This window comes from Seriola dumerili, unplaced genomic scaffold (genome assembly GCF_002260705.1).
Source record: "Seriola dumerili isolate Sdu_G_001 unplaced genomic scaffold, Sdu_1.0 BDQW01000723.1, whole genome shotgun sequence".
NCBI lineage: Eukaryota > Metazoa > Chordata > Actinopteri > Carangiformes > Carangidae > Seriola > Seriola dumerili.
In genome coordinates, this window is record NW_019174978.1 from 386494 (window position 1) to 401178 (window position 14685).

Consider the following 14685-nt stretch of genomic DNA (forward strand, 5'->3'; position numbering starts at 1 on the left):
TTCTTCTTAGTTACAGGAGTTTGGCTCCACCTAGTGTATATTTGTTGATGATACCAGTCATGCTGTGTTGAAGCAATGAGGAGGGTGGACCCACTGCTATGTTACTCATTGTTAAAATCTGTCTGTGTGCGATCGTCATTTATCATCACAGAAAGTCAATCAACTCATCTTTCCATGACAAGAACCCTGTCTTTACTAAATCCAAGAACAGCCTGAACTCTTGTTTCAACTTGTTTTTAAGACATTTCTCCCGTTCCTCAAGTTTTCTGGCATGTCACATATACTCGGAGAGTCTGTGGAAGCTCCAATTGTTGGCAAGTGTTGACGTGGTGATTGTGTTAGGCCCACTAAGTGGCAGCTTCAGTTGACAGCCACAGATGGTACTCCCAGATTACAGAGCGACCCCCCCACATGGTGCTGCCATGCACCATGCCATTACTGTAGGCAATGGAATAATATAACTCACAGTCAGAGGACCAGAAAAATGTAGGCAGACACTACCCACGAGCATTACTGCACTGTATACTGATGAGTGATTGTTGCTCCATTTGGAGTCTATTTTATAGAATCTATTTCTGTATCGATATACTCTGGCTCATATCCAGAGAGACTGTGCAGGAGGAAGACTTTAGAAAAGCTCAAGGGGACAACCTATTACTATAATTTATGACAGACTTGTGTTTAACTACTTAATGTTGCAGTAAACCCCACAGCCATTTCAGTGAATTAACAAATAGCAACCAGTTATTATTAAAACACTAATAATTTATTTCAATCACAGTCAAGATCATCCTTGTGGCTATAAATAGGAATCCTAATGTGGCAGTAATGGTGACAGCACTAGAACTGATTCATGTTATAGCCAGTGACTATAAAAAAACAAAAAGGTGCATTTTCTTTATGAGCTATCCAACAAATGGCTTACATTGTTCAAATAGATATTAGCAGGCTTAGATAACATTAGTCTACTCTTTAATTAGAATCATATTCGCCCCATTTTCTATGTCTGTTTGATGCCATGCTTGACAAATCTGGTTCCTTGCTGACACATGGCATGCCATACGGTACGGAGATGGTGAAGTGTCCAGCCTGAGTTCCTGCCACCCTTTCTGGCTCTTTTAACAAGGGAGTCATCCACAGGCAGCATGGAGGGCTCACAGCTTTCCCTGACAGCCATGTGTCTGTGTCTGAACAGAGCCACGTACAGGCCACAGGGATGAGGTAAACATTATGGTCTCAACTGGACAAAAGTATTCTCTGTGAATGACAAAATGTGTGTCCTCAAGGTCATTATTTGTTCACGAGAGCTTCCAAAGTGTCAGCTTACACGAGCGTGCTCGTCACACAGACAGCAGCATGGCTCCAGGTGTTTTGAAGGTGTGGAAAGGTGCTGTGGACTGAAATGCTGCTCAGTGTTGTGTTGTTTTTCCCCAGTGTGTCTGTGCCTGTTGGCATTCCTCCCAAGTGGAGAGGAATACCAATGAAAGACGAAAGACTGCTCCAACACTTCAGATGCCATGGTGGATGAGGAGGGGAAGACACATATACATATATATGCATATATTTGCACACATACTTTGAATATTTGTCATTGCTTTGCAGACTTTTCGGACTGGGAATTCCATTATGTATATGGACAGCATTTAATAGTGAGGGACCCTCACTGAAAATTTGAATAAAGCTGGGGACCCTTGCTTTTTAAGAAGTGGATCATTAAGTTCAGGAGACCTCCTCACTCCAGTACTTTTCATCAAGTCCCTAAGTCAATTCAAATGGATGTGTGCATCATATCAGCATTGTGCCATTCGGATTTACTGCCTTTTACAATGGCAATAAATTATGAATGAACTCATTTCTAGGATACTGAATAAATAAGAGTGAGTATGATATGAATAAACTCATTTTCCAGAATAGTACATTGCCTGTGCTGGAGTTCATTTTCCTGTTATAAAAATAGATATGAATACGAGGCGAGTACAAACTCAGGATGAGTGATGTAAAGGCATAAAGAGTGTGTAAGTGTGTGTGTGTGTTTGTGTGTATGTGTGTTTTGAGGGGGAGCATTCACACCATTTTCTATGACATAACATTAGATTTCTGGGTGTTCGTGTTTTTGAATACAATTCTGCTTAAGGCAGCGAGAAGCTTGAGTTGTCAAGACAACCATGGAGGTTGCATTGGTTACTGCAGAGAAATTCATCGTTTCTCTCTCTTGCTTGGATTATGTTGGTTTAGGGCAACACAATGTCTGATGTACAGCTGCTGCACATACAGTTTATGCTTGGTGAGAAGCTGAATACATTTTCCTGACAACAGTTTTTTATTATTTACAACATAATCACTACAATGCATTCAAGACCTTTTCAGAAGACAGAGGGACAAACAAAGAGACAGTAAAGCAGCGAGAGCAGTATCTGTCCCAACACTGTGTCTGATATAGTGAAATAACAGAGACCTTTTCCTCATCAATATTTAAAATACAGTCACCCGGACTGTGCTGTCCCTCAAAGTCAAAACACAGCAACTACATATTTGATTAAAATTCAGTTAGAACCAATTTTCTTTATTTGCATTTGTTATATGTAAAAAAAATATTATGACAGAAATATTTAATTTTTTAGGGCAAAAAATGAAAAAAAAGAAGAAAAAAAAGAAACAGTAGATAAATGAATCCTGCTACATAAATATATATCCATCCCAAAGCCTGTCAGTATATGTTCATTATATTTATAAATATAAAAGATAGACATGTATGAGTAAATTTAATATAGAATTATTGAGAAAATCATATACAAACATGTAGAATTTTAATAAGCATGTTGTTTTAATAAAGTTGCCTTTAACTATGAGTATCTCTATATGTTATAAACTTATATCTTCATATATCCAGAGGATGTATATATGTCATAATAATATATCCTCATATAGATCACACGCATGGTAACATCACTGTTGATATAAGTATGTCATATATATACATGTCAAAGGTCATATTATAGTAAGGCATACAAACGTCATAGTATAGAAAGGCATAAAAATGTCATAATATAATAAGGCATAGAAAGTAATAGTATTGTGAGGCATTAGAGTCGCTAATTAACCTGATGTGCATGTTTCTGGATTGTGGGAGGAAGCACGAGTACCTGGAGAGAACCCAGGCAGGCATAAGGAGAATATGCAAACTCCACATAAAAAGGCCCCAGGCCCATGGTTCAGCTAAGTCATAGTAATTAAGTAAGGCATAAAATGTCATAGTAAATTAAAGTATGAAAATGTCAGAGTATAGTAAGACATAAAAAAGTCATAGTATACCAAGAAATAAAAACTCATTCTTTAGTAAGGCATAAAAATGTGAAAAATGCCTTAGTATAGTACGGCAGAAAACATGTCACAGTATAGTAAGCCATAAAATTTCAAAACATGTCATAGTATAGTAAGGAATAAAAATGTCATAGTATAGTATGGCAAAAAATGTCATAGCATAGTAAGCCATACAATTTCAAAACATGTCATAGTATAGTAAGGAATAGTAGTAAGGAATAATGTCAAAAAACATCATCATATAGTAAGGAATAAAAATGTCAGAAAACGTCATAGTATAGTAAGCCATAAAATTTCAAAAAAAGTCATAGTATAGTAAGCCATAAAATTTCAAAAAACATCATACTATAGTAAGTAAAAAAGTATGTAAAAAAATGTCATATTATAATAAGGCATAAAAATTTCATTGATCTATTATAGTAAGGAATAGTAGTAAGGAATAATGTCAAAAAACATCATAGTATAGTAAGGCATTAAAATGTAAAAAAATGTCATATTATAATAAGGCATAAAAATTTCATAGATCTATTAAGCTAATGTCCTTTTCTTTGCATTGCAGGAGTATCCATAGAAAACCCATGGGGAGAACATGAAAACTCCACACAGAAAGGGCTCATGCCCGGGATTTGAGCCCACAACCTTCTGACTTTGAGGCATCAGTTCTAACCACTGTACTACCGTGCTACCCCACAACAAAACCCTAGTAGAGTAAAGTATGAAAACATCATGGTATAGTATGACATAAAGAGTGTCATAGTATAGTGAGGCATAAAAAAGTCAAAAAATGTCATGCTATGATATGGCATAAAAAAGTAAAATATCTATTATCCTAATGTCCATATTTTTGGATTAAAAGAGTTAGCCGGAGTACCCAGAGAAAACCCATGCAGGCATAGGGAGAACATGTAACCTCCATACAGAAAAAAAATGTCATAGTATAGTATGGCATGAAAATGTAAAAAAATGTCATAGTATCGCAAGACATAAAAATATCATAGCATAGTAAAGCATAAAATGTCAAAACATGTCATAGGATAGCAAGGCATAAAAATGACAAAAACATTCATATATATAATAATGGGAGAACATGTAAACCCCACACAGAAAGGCCCCTTACCCAGGATTTGAACCCACAATCTTCTCAGTGTGTGGCATCAATTCTATCCACTGCTCCACTGTGAGGCATAAAACTTTCATAGTATAGTGAGGCATAAAAAAGTCATAGTATAGTGAGGCATAAAAACATGTCATAGTATAGTAAGGGATAAAAAGTCATAGTATAGTAAGGTATAAAGTCATAGTACAGTGTAGCCAAAAAAAGTGATAGTATAGTAAGATGACAGAATCCAAGCTGGACAAACTCCACCATTGATAAACCCTTCTCATTTTTTTATTTATTGATTTTGTATATTATTATATTATGACTTCTTAATCTGCAAAGATGATAAGCCTTTACATGGAAGAATGTGTTGGAAATAAAGCATGGAACTGGAGAGTTGCCACAGTGAAGGAAAAGTTTACTTTCATAATTAACTTACAGGGATGAACATTACTTTTTATTACAAAGAAAAATGTACAGTGCTTCTCCAACTCTGAGCTGAAGTGTCACAGAAGCTGGTATACTGCCCTCTGTTGTGTGAGTCTGGTAGTTAGGCTACACAGTAGACAGGAGGTGTGGTCAGGCTTTCACTGAGGTCAGTGAGGTCATTTCACTGATGGTTGGTTCTTTGCTTCAATATCCACTTACAACAGAACAAAAACTTGTATCCATGTTGAGAACTTGTAACTTGTGCACTGGGGTGAGGAGGTCTGCTCAACTTACTGACATGTTATTAAATGAAACAGATCATATTTCTCGGGCAGTTCTTCCTCATTCGCCTTTTTCTGTCTTCCCTTATAAACTATCCAACATCTTTGGAAACTATTAAAACCAACAGCGACTTTGCTTCCTGGCTCCACATTGTACTCCATTTTTCTTTTTCTTTTTTTATCTTTTTGTTTTATGCTATTTGGTGTTTTTCTGATTTAGTTGGTTCATGTTTTTGAACAAACTCCATCAAGTTCCTTCAGTGGCTGTATTCCTCCTCCACAAATCACTCCCACCCAATCCTTTAGTTGCCTAAACTTTGTTCTGGAGATGTGCGTAAGCAGTGGCTTGCTATTTTCAGCTGAATGAAAAGAGTGTTGGCACTTGGACTTGGGATGAAATTGGTTTTGTTCTGGTGAATTTGACTTTCACCACATGCACAGCATCTACATGAAACAGAGTCATAGTATTCAGTTTCATGGTGTCCTGCAGTAAAACCACAACCACTTGACTGAGAAACATTTGACTGTTAAATGATCTGTTTGCTGTCTGTCATGCCTAAAGAACCTGTTTTCCTTAGCAACATAAATACAAAACATGTACTATGTTTTGGCCGATAGAAATTGTTTGTAAGATTTCTGTGTAGGAGAAATAGTAATAGTAGTCATTTTGATGTAACAGGTTGATTGAGTGGTTGTTGATATACTCCCCCACACCAAGCAGCCACTGCCTCAACTATGAATCATACAGCACTCTTAAATGTTTTATTGGGAAGACCTTTAGACATTTAATCCAAGGACTCTGTTCAAGGTCACTTTGAACTTTCAGCTGCACTCAACAATTCCTGTTTTGTAATTCAGTCTGGAATTCAGTGACAACGTCTTTGAGATTTTAACCCTAAACTGTACAAACATTTGCTGATGAAAATAGTGATATTGAGTATAGATGCATAATATTCACACCACTCTCACAAGTGCATGCACCCAGGGAGAGGTGAGGTCAGTATCACCTGCCTGGTGGATTTGCTGTCCCTTTGCTCTTTTCATTAACTGCTGAATTCACTGGCTTTCAATAGGCTCTTTCAGCGTGTCATGCTACACCGCCACTGAGCTACAGCCACGTTGCCACCCATCTTTCTTAATGGGGACTGGAGACTGTGGAGCTGCCTTGTTGCCATGGCAGCAAGCGCTTTCACATTCCCCCCACATAGCGTGGAGTGTGCATGTTGTTCCCTCCAAACTGGAGCGCGCCACAGCAGAGACAGGTCTGCTCTCTCAGACAGGACCAAGCCAGGGTTATTTACCTCCCGCTCTGATGCCAGATGCCCTCTTAATCCCACCACCCACACTCCACTTTCCATTCTCTTTATTACTAATGCATAGTGTTTCCCAGTGGCTGCTACCACATACTGAACTTTGCTCTCACACCTACTTTTTTTTAAATATTTCTTCAACCTTTGTTGGGGCAGCTGTGGTGCAGGAGGTAGACTTGGTTGTCCACCAACCAAAGAGTTGGTGGTTCAATATCCACCTGCACCTGTCAACATATCCTTGGACAAGACTCTGAACCCCATATTACTGCCAGTGGTCAGGTAGATTGATGCCATCGGTGTGTGTGTGTGTGTGTGTGTGTGTGTGTGTGTGTGTGTGTGAGTGTGTGTGAGTGTGTGTGTGTGGATGGGTAAATAAGAGTCAGATTGGACATATGAAGACATAGCTCAGTTTTTGTTAATTGTGTATCATCAATGAATGACTGTTTAATTTCTTTGGTTCATATATCTCTCTTTGAGACATGTACAGTTGTATACAAATGTTTGGATACACCAGGCAAATTACATATTTTGTTGATTTTTGAAATGATAATAAGTAAATACAACCTCTGCAGTAAACATGAGACAATTAGGGTTTAGTTCAAATGTTGTTTCTTTTTATTGATGAACATGAACGTAAAAATTAGGAAAGAAAAAAAAAAGTCAGTGTAGCCTGTACATAAGTATGGGCACCTTTCTACTTGTTGAGCACTCAGAACTTCATTAACTCATTAGACCTTAACTGACTGTTTAGAACTTGTAAGCCAGGTCAGGTATTGTCAGCTGATGACATTTCCAGAGCTGATAAAGTCTCTGACTCTTCAAACCTTGTGGTAACACTAAACAGCTACTGGCTCCTCTAAAGTAACTGGCTGTGGTTCTGAAAATGAAGCTAATTGATGCCTACAAAGCAGGAGAGGCTATAACAGGTACCAAATGTCTGAAATGTCATTCAGAAAAGTCAGTTAAGTGGAAATGTACAAGACAAAATCTGGAAAACCAAGAATATTTTCAGAAAATAAAACTGCATCCGCTGGGCAGAAAGTAAAAAAAACCCCACATGACCTGCAGAAAGGTTTAGTTGACACAGGAGTAGCTTGTGCACTCTTCCTCTGTGCAGCGCTGATGCACAAACAGGGTCTAGATGGAAGAGTCATCAGAGGGGAACCTTACCTTTAGACTCATCACAAAAGTCAGCATCTGAAGTAAAAGCAACATCTGGATAAGCCCAAGTCGTTTTGGGAATGAGTGCTGTGTAGAGATGAAGTTAAAATGGCCACAATCACCAGAGGTGAGTCTGGAGAAATAAAGTAGCAGCACTTGATGAAAAGAACACCTTGCCAGATAAGGATGTGGAAATATTCTGCTTTGAGATTGTGTGGTAGCTAGTGACATAGGGAACATTGCACAGATAGAGGGAAGAATAAATATCAGCAAATTCTGGATGAAAATGTCCTGTAGTCAGTCAAGAAACTGAAACTGGGAAGAGGATGGCTTCTACAACAGGAAAATGAAGCAGAGTCTGAGAATTCCTGAATGAAGAATTTAAAGTGTTTGCAAGCCAAGGGGTGGAGGCCGGGGGTGTTCAAAAGCAACACTGCATTTGAACAAAGACTATTAATGTCTATTTGCTGTTACAGGGCTTGTATTTACATTTTTCACTTCAAAAATCAACAAAATATGTAATTGGCCCAGGGGTGTTGGCAGGGTTTTCTCTCTCTTGAAGGTACCATAAGTAGTGTCCTGTAGTGACCTTTAAGCATATGACACTTGAGTAAAATTATTAATTCACTCAGTCACCTATTATTGTTGAATACAGAGTTGGATGGACTTTTCTTTTTTTTTTTAATTCTTAGGACCACATTGGAGCCTCTGTAGGGCCTAGCGTCCCCCCTCTGAAAGGGGCAAATGGTTTAGTCCACTTGGGATAAAAATAGTTCGTCGTCAATCACTTATGCTGATGCTGAGGACTTCAGGTAACTTTAGTACCATGTATGTCATTTAAATTATGTCATTTAAAAAGAAAAGTACAGTAAAGACAAGAAAGGCAGAGTGAGACAGCAAACAATCAAAGAGAAAGTGTCAACACCACTTGTTTCAGAGTGGTTTAATATTGGTATTGCTAACAAGCTAATATTATAACTGCTTATAAGTTAAGCAGCATTGCTTTCTAGCTCAGAGTAAGTCACTGAGAGTGGATCAGCTTTGGGGGATCAGTTTTCTGTTATTACTGGGCTGCTACCAACAACATTTATTAATAATCTGCTGATTATTTTATTGAATTGATTAACGGTTTGGTGTTTGAAATGTCAAAAAAGATGTAGTGAGAAGCTATAGTTACTCACCACTTTAATTTTACTTACAAAACAAGTGATACACTTGTTATGATACATTATTATAGATTAAAGAACCTGCACACAGATGTGTGCAATTATGTAATGAATACTTTCACTTTTTATAGTTTATTCACATGATACTACTTTTGTGCTTTTAATCAAGTACTATTTGAAGTATTAGACTTTTACTAAACACAGTACTTTTACATTGTAGTATTGCCACTTCAGAGAAGGATCTGACTGCATCTTACACCACTGTCATAGTATATGGAAGTAGTATGTGTAAAAAACTCTTTGAACCGGTGTCCCAGGAAATGTTTGAAAAAATGATGAATTAGCTCAGTAACACAGTGGGAAAGAGCTTACTATTTCCCATTTGTGACTGTTTGCATCATACATGCTTCCCTCTTCTGTGTGTGAGGATCAGTGCTACATGTCTGGACATGTCTGCTGCATTAGAGGAGACTCACTTAGCCACAGTGTGAGTGTATGGTGAGGATACAGAACAATGCGGATAATGATGCTTGGATAATTTGTTTGCCGGACACAGAACAGTTTCAAGGTAATATGATTCATCTCTACAGAATTGAGCTCTGTGAGGTCATTGTTGAAAAAGTTCCCGCAAGAACTTAAATTGGAACTTGTGTTTCCCTGTGCAGAAAAGGTCATACAGTGTTACAACCTGCAGCAACTGGTGCCCACTTGAGTTTTCGTGGTGTTTTCTGCTGAAGGCTACTGTCTATGAGTGTATGAGTAAGAGAGAGCACTGAGAGACAGTGTGCACAGACATCTGTGTGTTTAAAAATGGAGGAATGTGGGCATAATGCATTGTTGATTTGTTGAGACGGTGAAGTAGCGTGCTACTGCTGCACGTCCTCTTACCATTACTATTGGTATTTCCCTACTAGTATTCACACTTCCACCACCAGGCTACTACTGCACTGCTGTTAGTCAGACGCTCATCTGCTTCCGGTAGTTAATGTTTGTAAGACGACATATGTTGTTAGGGTTTGGAGCCCTCCCTCTCATTATGTGTGCAACACACTGAGGAATGTTACACTTGTAGCACAGCCCACAGTTGTGTGTGTGCTCAGAATAAAAGGACACATGCAACTAGGCCAGCAAAACCCCCGTTGTCAAGTTGGAACACAATAATCAGCATCCAATCGTATTCTGTATAACTGTCAACAAAGATTAAATATTCCTGATCGGTGTTGAAAACTCTTCCTGCAGAGAGATGCAGGGGAAGTCTTTGGTTGAAGCACAAACAGCAAGACAGATTTGACAGATCTGTCTTCATGCTGTCTCATTCTTGATCTACTCAGAGCAGTGAGCATTTTTTTTTCTCCATGCAACTCGAGCTGGATTTGTGAATTCTCACAGGAAAGCTTATTTCAGCTCACTTGGCTGACATTAATTCTGACCTTCAATTTACAGTGAACCATTTCAAGGCAAGGAAACCGCAATCTCTTGTAGATGCCCTTATGTTTCACAATGGGATTCTGTCATGTTGCTATCCATTCCCTTGCTGTGGGGATTGTGTTGTGCCTGAGGTTTACATTGGCTTGGTATAGCCTCTTTGAAGAAATATGAGTCACAGTAGTAAGATGAGGCTGTAGCCCCTTGGCAGGAGAGACACACAGCACATGTGTTCTCAGGTTCAACAGCTGGGGAAACACATCTTAGCACTTGTGTGGTTCAGTGTGTGTGTGTGTGTGTGTGTTATCTACTGTAGATCACATGTGCACTAGATCTATGTCTTCCAGCTTGCTGCAGTTAACAGCAAACAGCGGCTATACAGAAGCTCAAGAAATATATACCTACCATACAAAACATGTTCCCTGGGTTTGACAGCACGGTTTTCATACTGTAACAGATTGGTTGGGCCCAAAAGAGATCCAGTTGGATTGAAGAATGAAGAAAATATTCTCTAAATAATACTTTATTGTTAATAATTTCAGGAATAATTAAGTAATCCCAACTTTTTTCTGTCTGATTTATTCACAACTGCACAAGATTCCCTTTAGGTATGCACATGAAAACTCTTCTAAGATGCAGCAGTCAGAATGTATAACCCCCACCCAAGAGGCTTTGCAGGTGTGATACTCTTCACTAAAGGCTTGTCGTAGCGTGTGATTTGATGTATTCTCTGTGTTTCCACCCAGTCTGCAGTCTACAGGGTGGAGGGGACACCCAGCTTGTCTTGCCTGCATGGGGACAGATAGCTGGCTGGCCTGGTGATGAGGTGCCTGTCTGCAGCCTGGCTCTCTCTGCCGTGTGCCGTCCGGGATAAGGAGGAGGCTTTCGGGTGAGGAGGGCCCCAGTGCCAGGAAGGGTGGGGGGTAGAGGGGAGGTGGGAGGGGGGTTATCAGCACTGCCGGACTGCACTGAGGGGGAGGCCTGGAGAGACCTTGGGGGGGTGGTGGCAGGTTACTCCGTGTCACTTTGCAGCTGAATAGAGGCTGAGACTCTGTAATTGTAGGGCAGCTCACAGGGCAGATTAGGAGGAGATTTGTCTCTGCAGGGAAAATGCATATGAAAATGAACAAGAACAAGGCAGTGCATTAAAACAGCTTTGACGTGCTAACACACTGAACAATTTAATCCTCTGTCAGTTTGTGTGCGTGCATATGTGTTAATATCTACACATGGTTGTGCCAATGTGAGTATCCCACAGTTATTCACATTCATGCAGTATGTCTGTCTGAGCAAACCCTCTCTGAATCTCCAGCTCTCTCTTTCTCTCTCTCTCTCTCCCTCTCTCTCTCTCCCTCCCTCACCCTCAGTCTGTTGCTCCCTCCCCCTCCTTCCCTCTCTGTGTGAGCGTAGTCTGGGCGCTGAGCCAAGTAGAGTGTGTTTTTTTGAATGAATACCTGATGCGGCTGATGAGGCTGGCTGGGGGAGGAGCTGTGTCAGTGGAGTACTGAGAGAGAGAAAGAAAGAGGAGGGAGGGAGGGAGGTAGAGAGGGAAAGAGAGAGAGGCAGAAATACAGAGAGCAAGAGAGAGAGAGAGAGAGACTGAGAGAGAGAGAGAGAGAGAAGCAGCCAGGCGTGAAGGGAGCTGGCGGTCTGGTGGCCTTGCATAACACACGTTGAAGCAGCCTTGCACGCAGGACTTGCTGTGAGCTTCAGCAGTGGGGAACTTCCTTTACCGTCAGCCCGCAGGGGCAGCGTAGCTTCCAAACCGGAGAGTCCAGAGAGGAAGGCAGAGCTGGAGCAGCTACAGCACAGGCTCCAGGAGAGGAGAGCGGCACAAAGGAGAGATTCAGGAAGAGGAGTCCTAGGAAACACGTCTTCAGCACATATACACACAAACACACACACACACGCACACACATACACACTCTGAGAGGCAGGAAGAATCCTTGGACATGCTCTGCAAGCAGTGGCTGTGGAGAGACTGGTGAGCTATTCTTAGTACTCTAACCAGAGGAGGGGAGGAGGGTGGGTTGTCTCTTTTCTTCTTGATTTGTGGCATAGTAGTATTTTCTGCCCTGATACTACACTCATGCGCTCTCACTGTCATTCTAAAGCCCCCAGAGGCTACAGTCGCAGCATCTGTCCAGAGTCACAGTTGTAGGACTCTGCAGCATTGATCCTGTTTGGTTGTAGTGGCGCTCGCTATGAGGTACGCTTGCATACATGCTTGTATACTGTGTGTATCGGGCAGTGATGCAGAACTCTGAAGTCATTGTGAAGACAAACAGCCTTGAACCCCTCTGCCTGTTCTTACTGTCTGCTTTAGTCTGCCACACGGTCGGTCCGCCTCTTAAAGGCACAGGCACCACTGTTGTGCAGAGAAGGGGGCAGTAAAATGGCTCTTTTGGGTATTAGAAAAAGCAGTACACTGTATTGATCTGCCGTGTGGTTAAATCAACTGTGTTTTTAAGTGGGTTGAGGTGAGGTCTTCTTTATATGCACCGAATCACTCATACATGCATGTACATATTGTCCTCCACGGTACCTCCCCCTCTGTTTGATGCTAGAGCTCAGATTGATAATGATGTTTTTGTTTTCTATATATAGCCATTTGCTTTACAGGGTATTCACTGTGCATCTATGACTGGTCCAGCAGGTGAAACATGATTTATGGCAGCATTGACAACAGGTTTAAAACCCCAGGGACACTGCATTTGCTTTTTGTGTGAATTTTTTACAAAGAAGCTCCATCTCAGGACACTGTTGCCTTTCTCTTGCCTCCCCGCATCATTGTGCTGCAGAGAAATGTTATTGCTATGAAGCCGTGGATCAATGCGAGGAGTAAATAGTGGGTCTGGGAGCATGAGAGAAGACTCAGGGCTCAGGTTGAGGGGGTGGAGGTGGGGGGCCGGAGGAGCTTGTAGCTGCTGCGTAAGAGAGGCGATGTAACTCCGCTGGGGGGCCTCTCACCTGGAGACAACAGAGAGGAGGCTGAATGAAAACATCATCTCATCTAGCACTCCTGCGTGCGCAATGACGGCAGACACACACCGCCACACCAACCTATTTCTGTGGTTTGTGCAGCTTTTTGTGTGGGAGTGTGAAAGAGGATCACATGCGAGGCTGGCTCTACCACTCTGTCTGAGCTGAAAAGCATCAGTGTGATGAACGGAACAGAGAGCGTCCTGTCCCCCCTTGCTCTCTGTTGTCACCCCTCCATACATGTCTCAGAGGTGACAGTCCTGGGCCAGGGGACTGACACGGGGATCCCATGCTGTCTGGCTTGCTGTGACAGTCATGTCTTGAAAGCTCGCCTTTGTTCTCCACAGGCCGTATATTTGTTGGTGTCAGTGTTCTAATAATAGGCTGACGCTGGAAAATCTAGAGAGGCTTTTGGCTGCTGTGCTGTGTGTGTGTGTGTGTGTGTGATCATGTGCAGAGAGTGCTGTGTACAGGTCAAATGAGGAAAAGAGTGACACCTTCTTCAAGAGCATCTTGTTTTATATTTAGTCTGTTGACTCCAGTGCTGTGTGTGTGTTTTTTTTTTTGTGGCATTCAGAAATCAGAGCAGGCTGGCTTTGTCTTCCAATGCAGCTGTAATCATAGGAGGTACTTGTGCTTCAGATGTGATGTCATTACAGTGTTGACACGGTGTTGCTGAGGTGGGGTTGTTGCCGCTGAGCGATGCATCGCTCAGCGGCAACAACAGTGGCTGTGTTGCTGATCGGGGATCTCTCAGCGAGGCGGGGGCTATGGTGCTCTGATGCTGTAGGCGCTGTTCAATGTGGGTCAGGAGAAGCAGCACTCTGTCTTCTCCCTGTTCCCTATTCTATCTCCCTCTTCTCCATTCCTAATCTTCTTTTTTCTCACCCCCCTTACTCCTTCTCCTCCTTCTACACAGTTCTGTCATCTTACATTGCCTTTCTCCCACTCCTCCCCCTCACTCTCCTCTCTCTGTTTCTGTTTCTGCTGCTGCTTTCCTCCTTTGTTACATCTGGTGGATCTACCAGGCTCTATGGTTAGATGAACTGCACGGTTTGAGGTACGCGCTGCATTTGGATGCAGTGACCTTGTCAAAGCCAGCGTTAGAGGTAGATGCATCTAAATACAAACTGACCAAGGTCGCCTTCTGTGTTTTTTTCCCCTCGTTCTTTATGTAACATGTCTGTGTCTCTCTCCGCTGTAGTGAACCTCCTCTGTTATATGAAAATACAATTTAGCACTGTCAAATAGCCTGGCTCCTCTGAATGGAATGTAGGGGGGAGAAAAATGAATGGATGGATGTATGAGCGTGTGTCATACACTCCATCTCTGTTGTGCCTCTGGCTAATGAACAACTCAGAGTCCTGTGCATTGACCCACAGATAAGCCTGCAGGAAAGAACAGTCAATCTGAAAAAGAAACTGTGAAAAAAAAAGAGCTCATGAGAAGCAAAAGGTTGCATGTTAATGTTGGTGAAATAATCGATGCATGGCATATTGTTTGTGTTTACT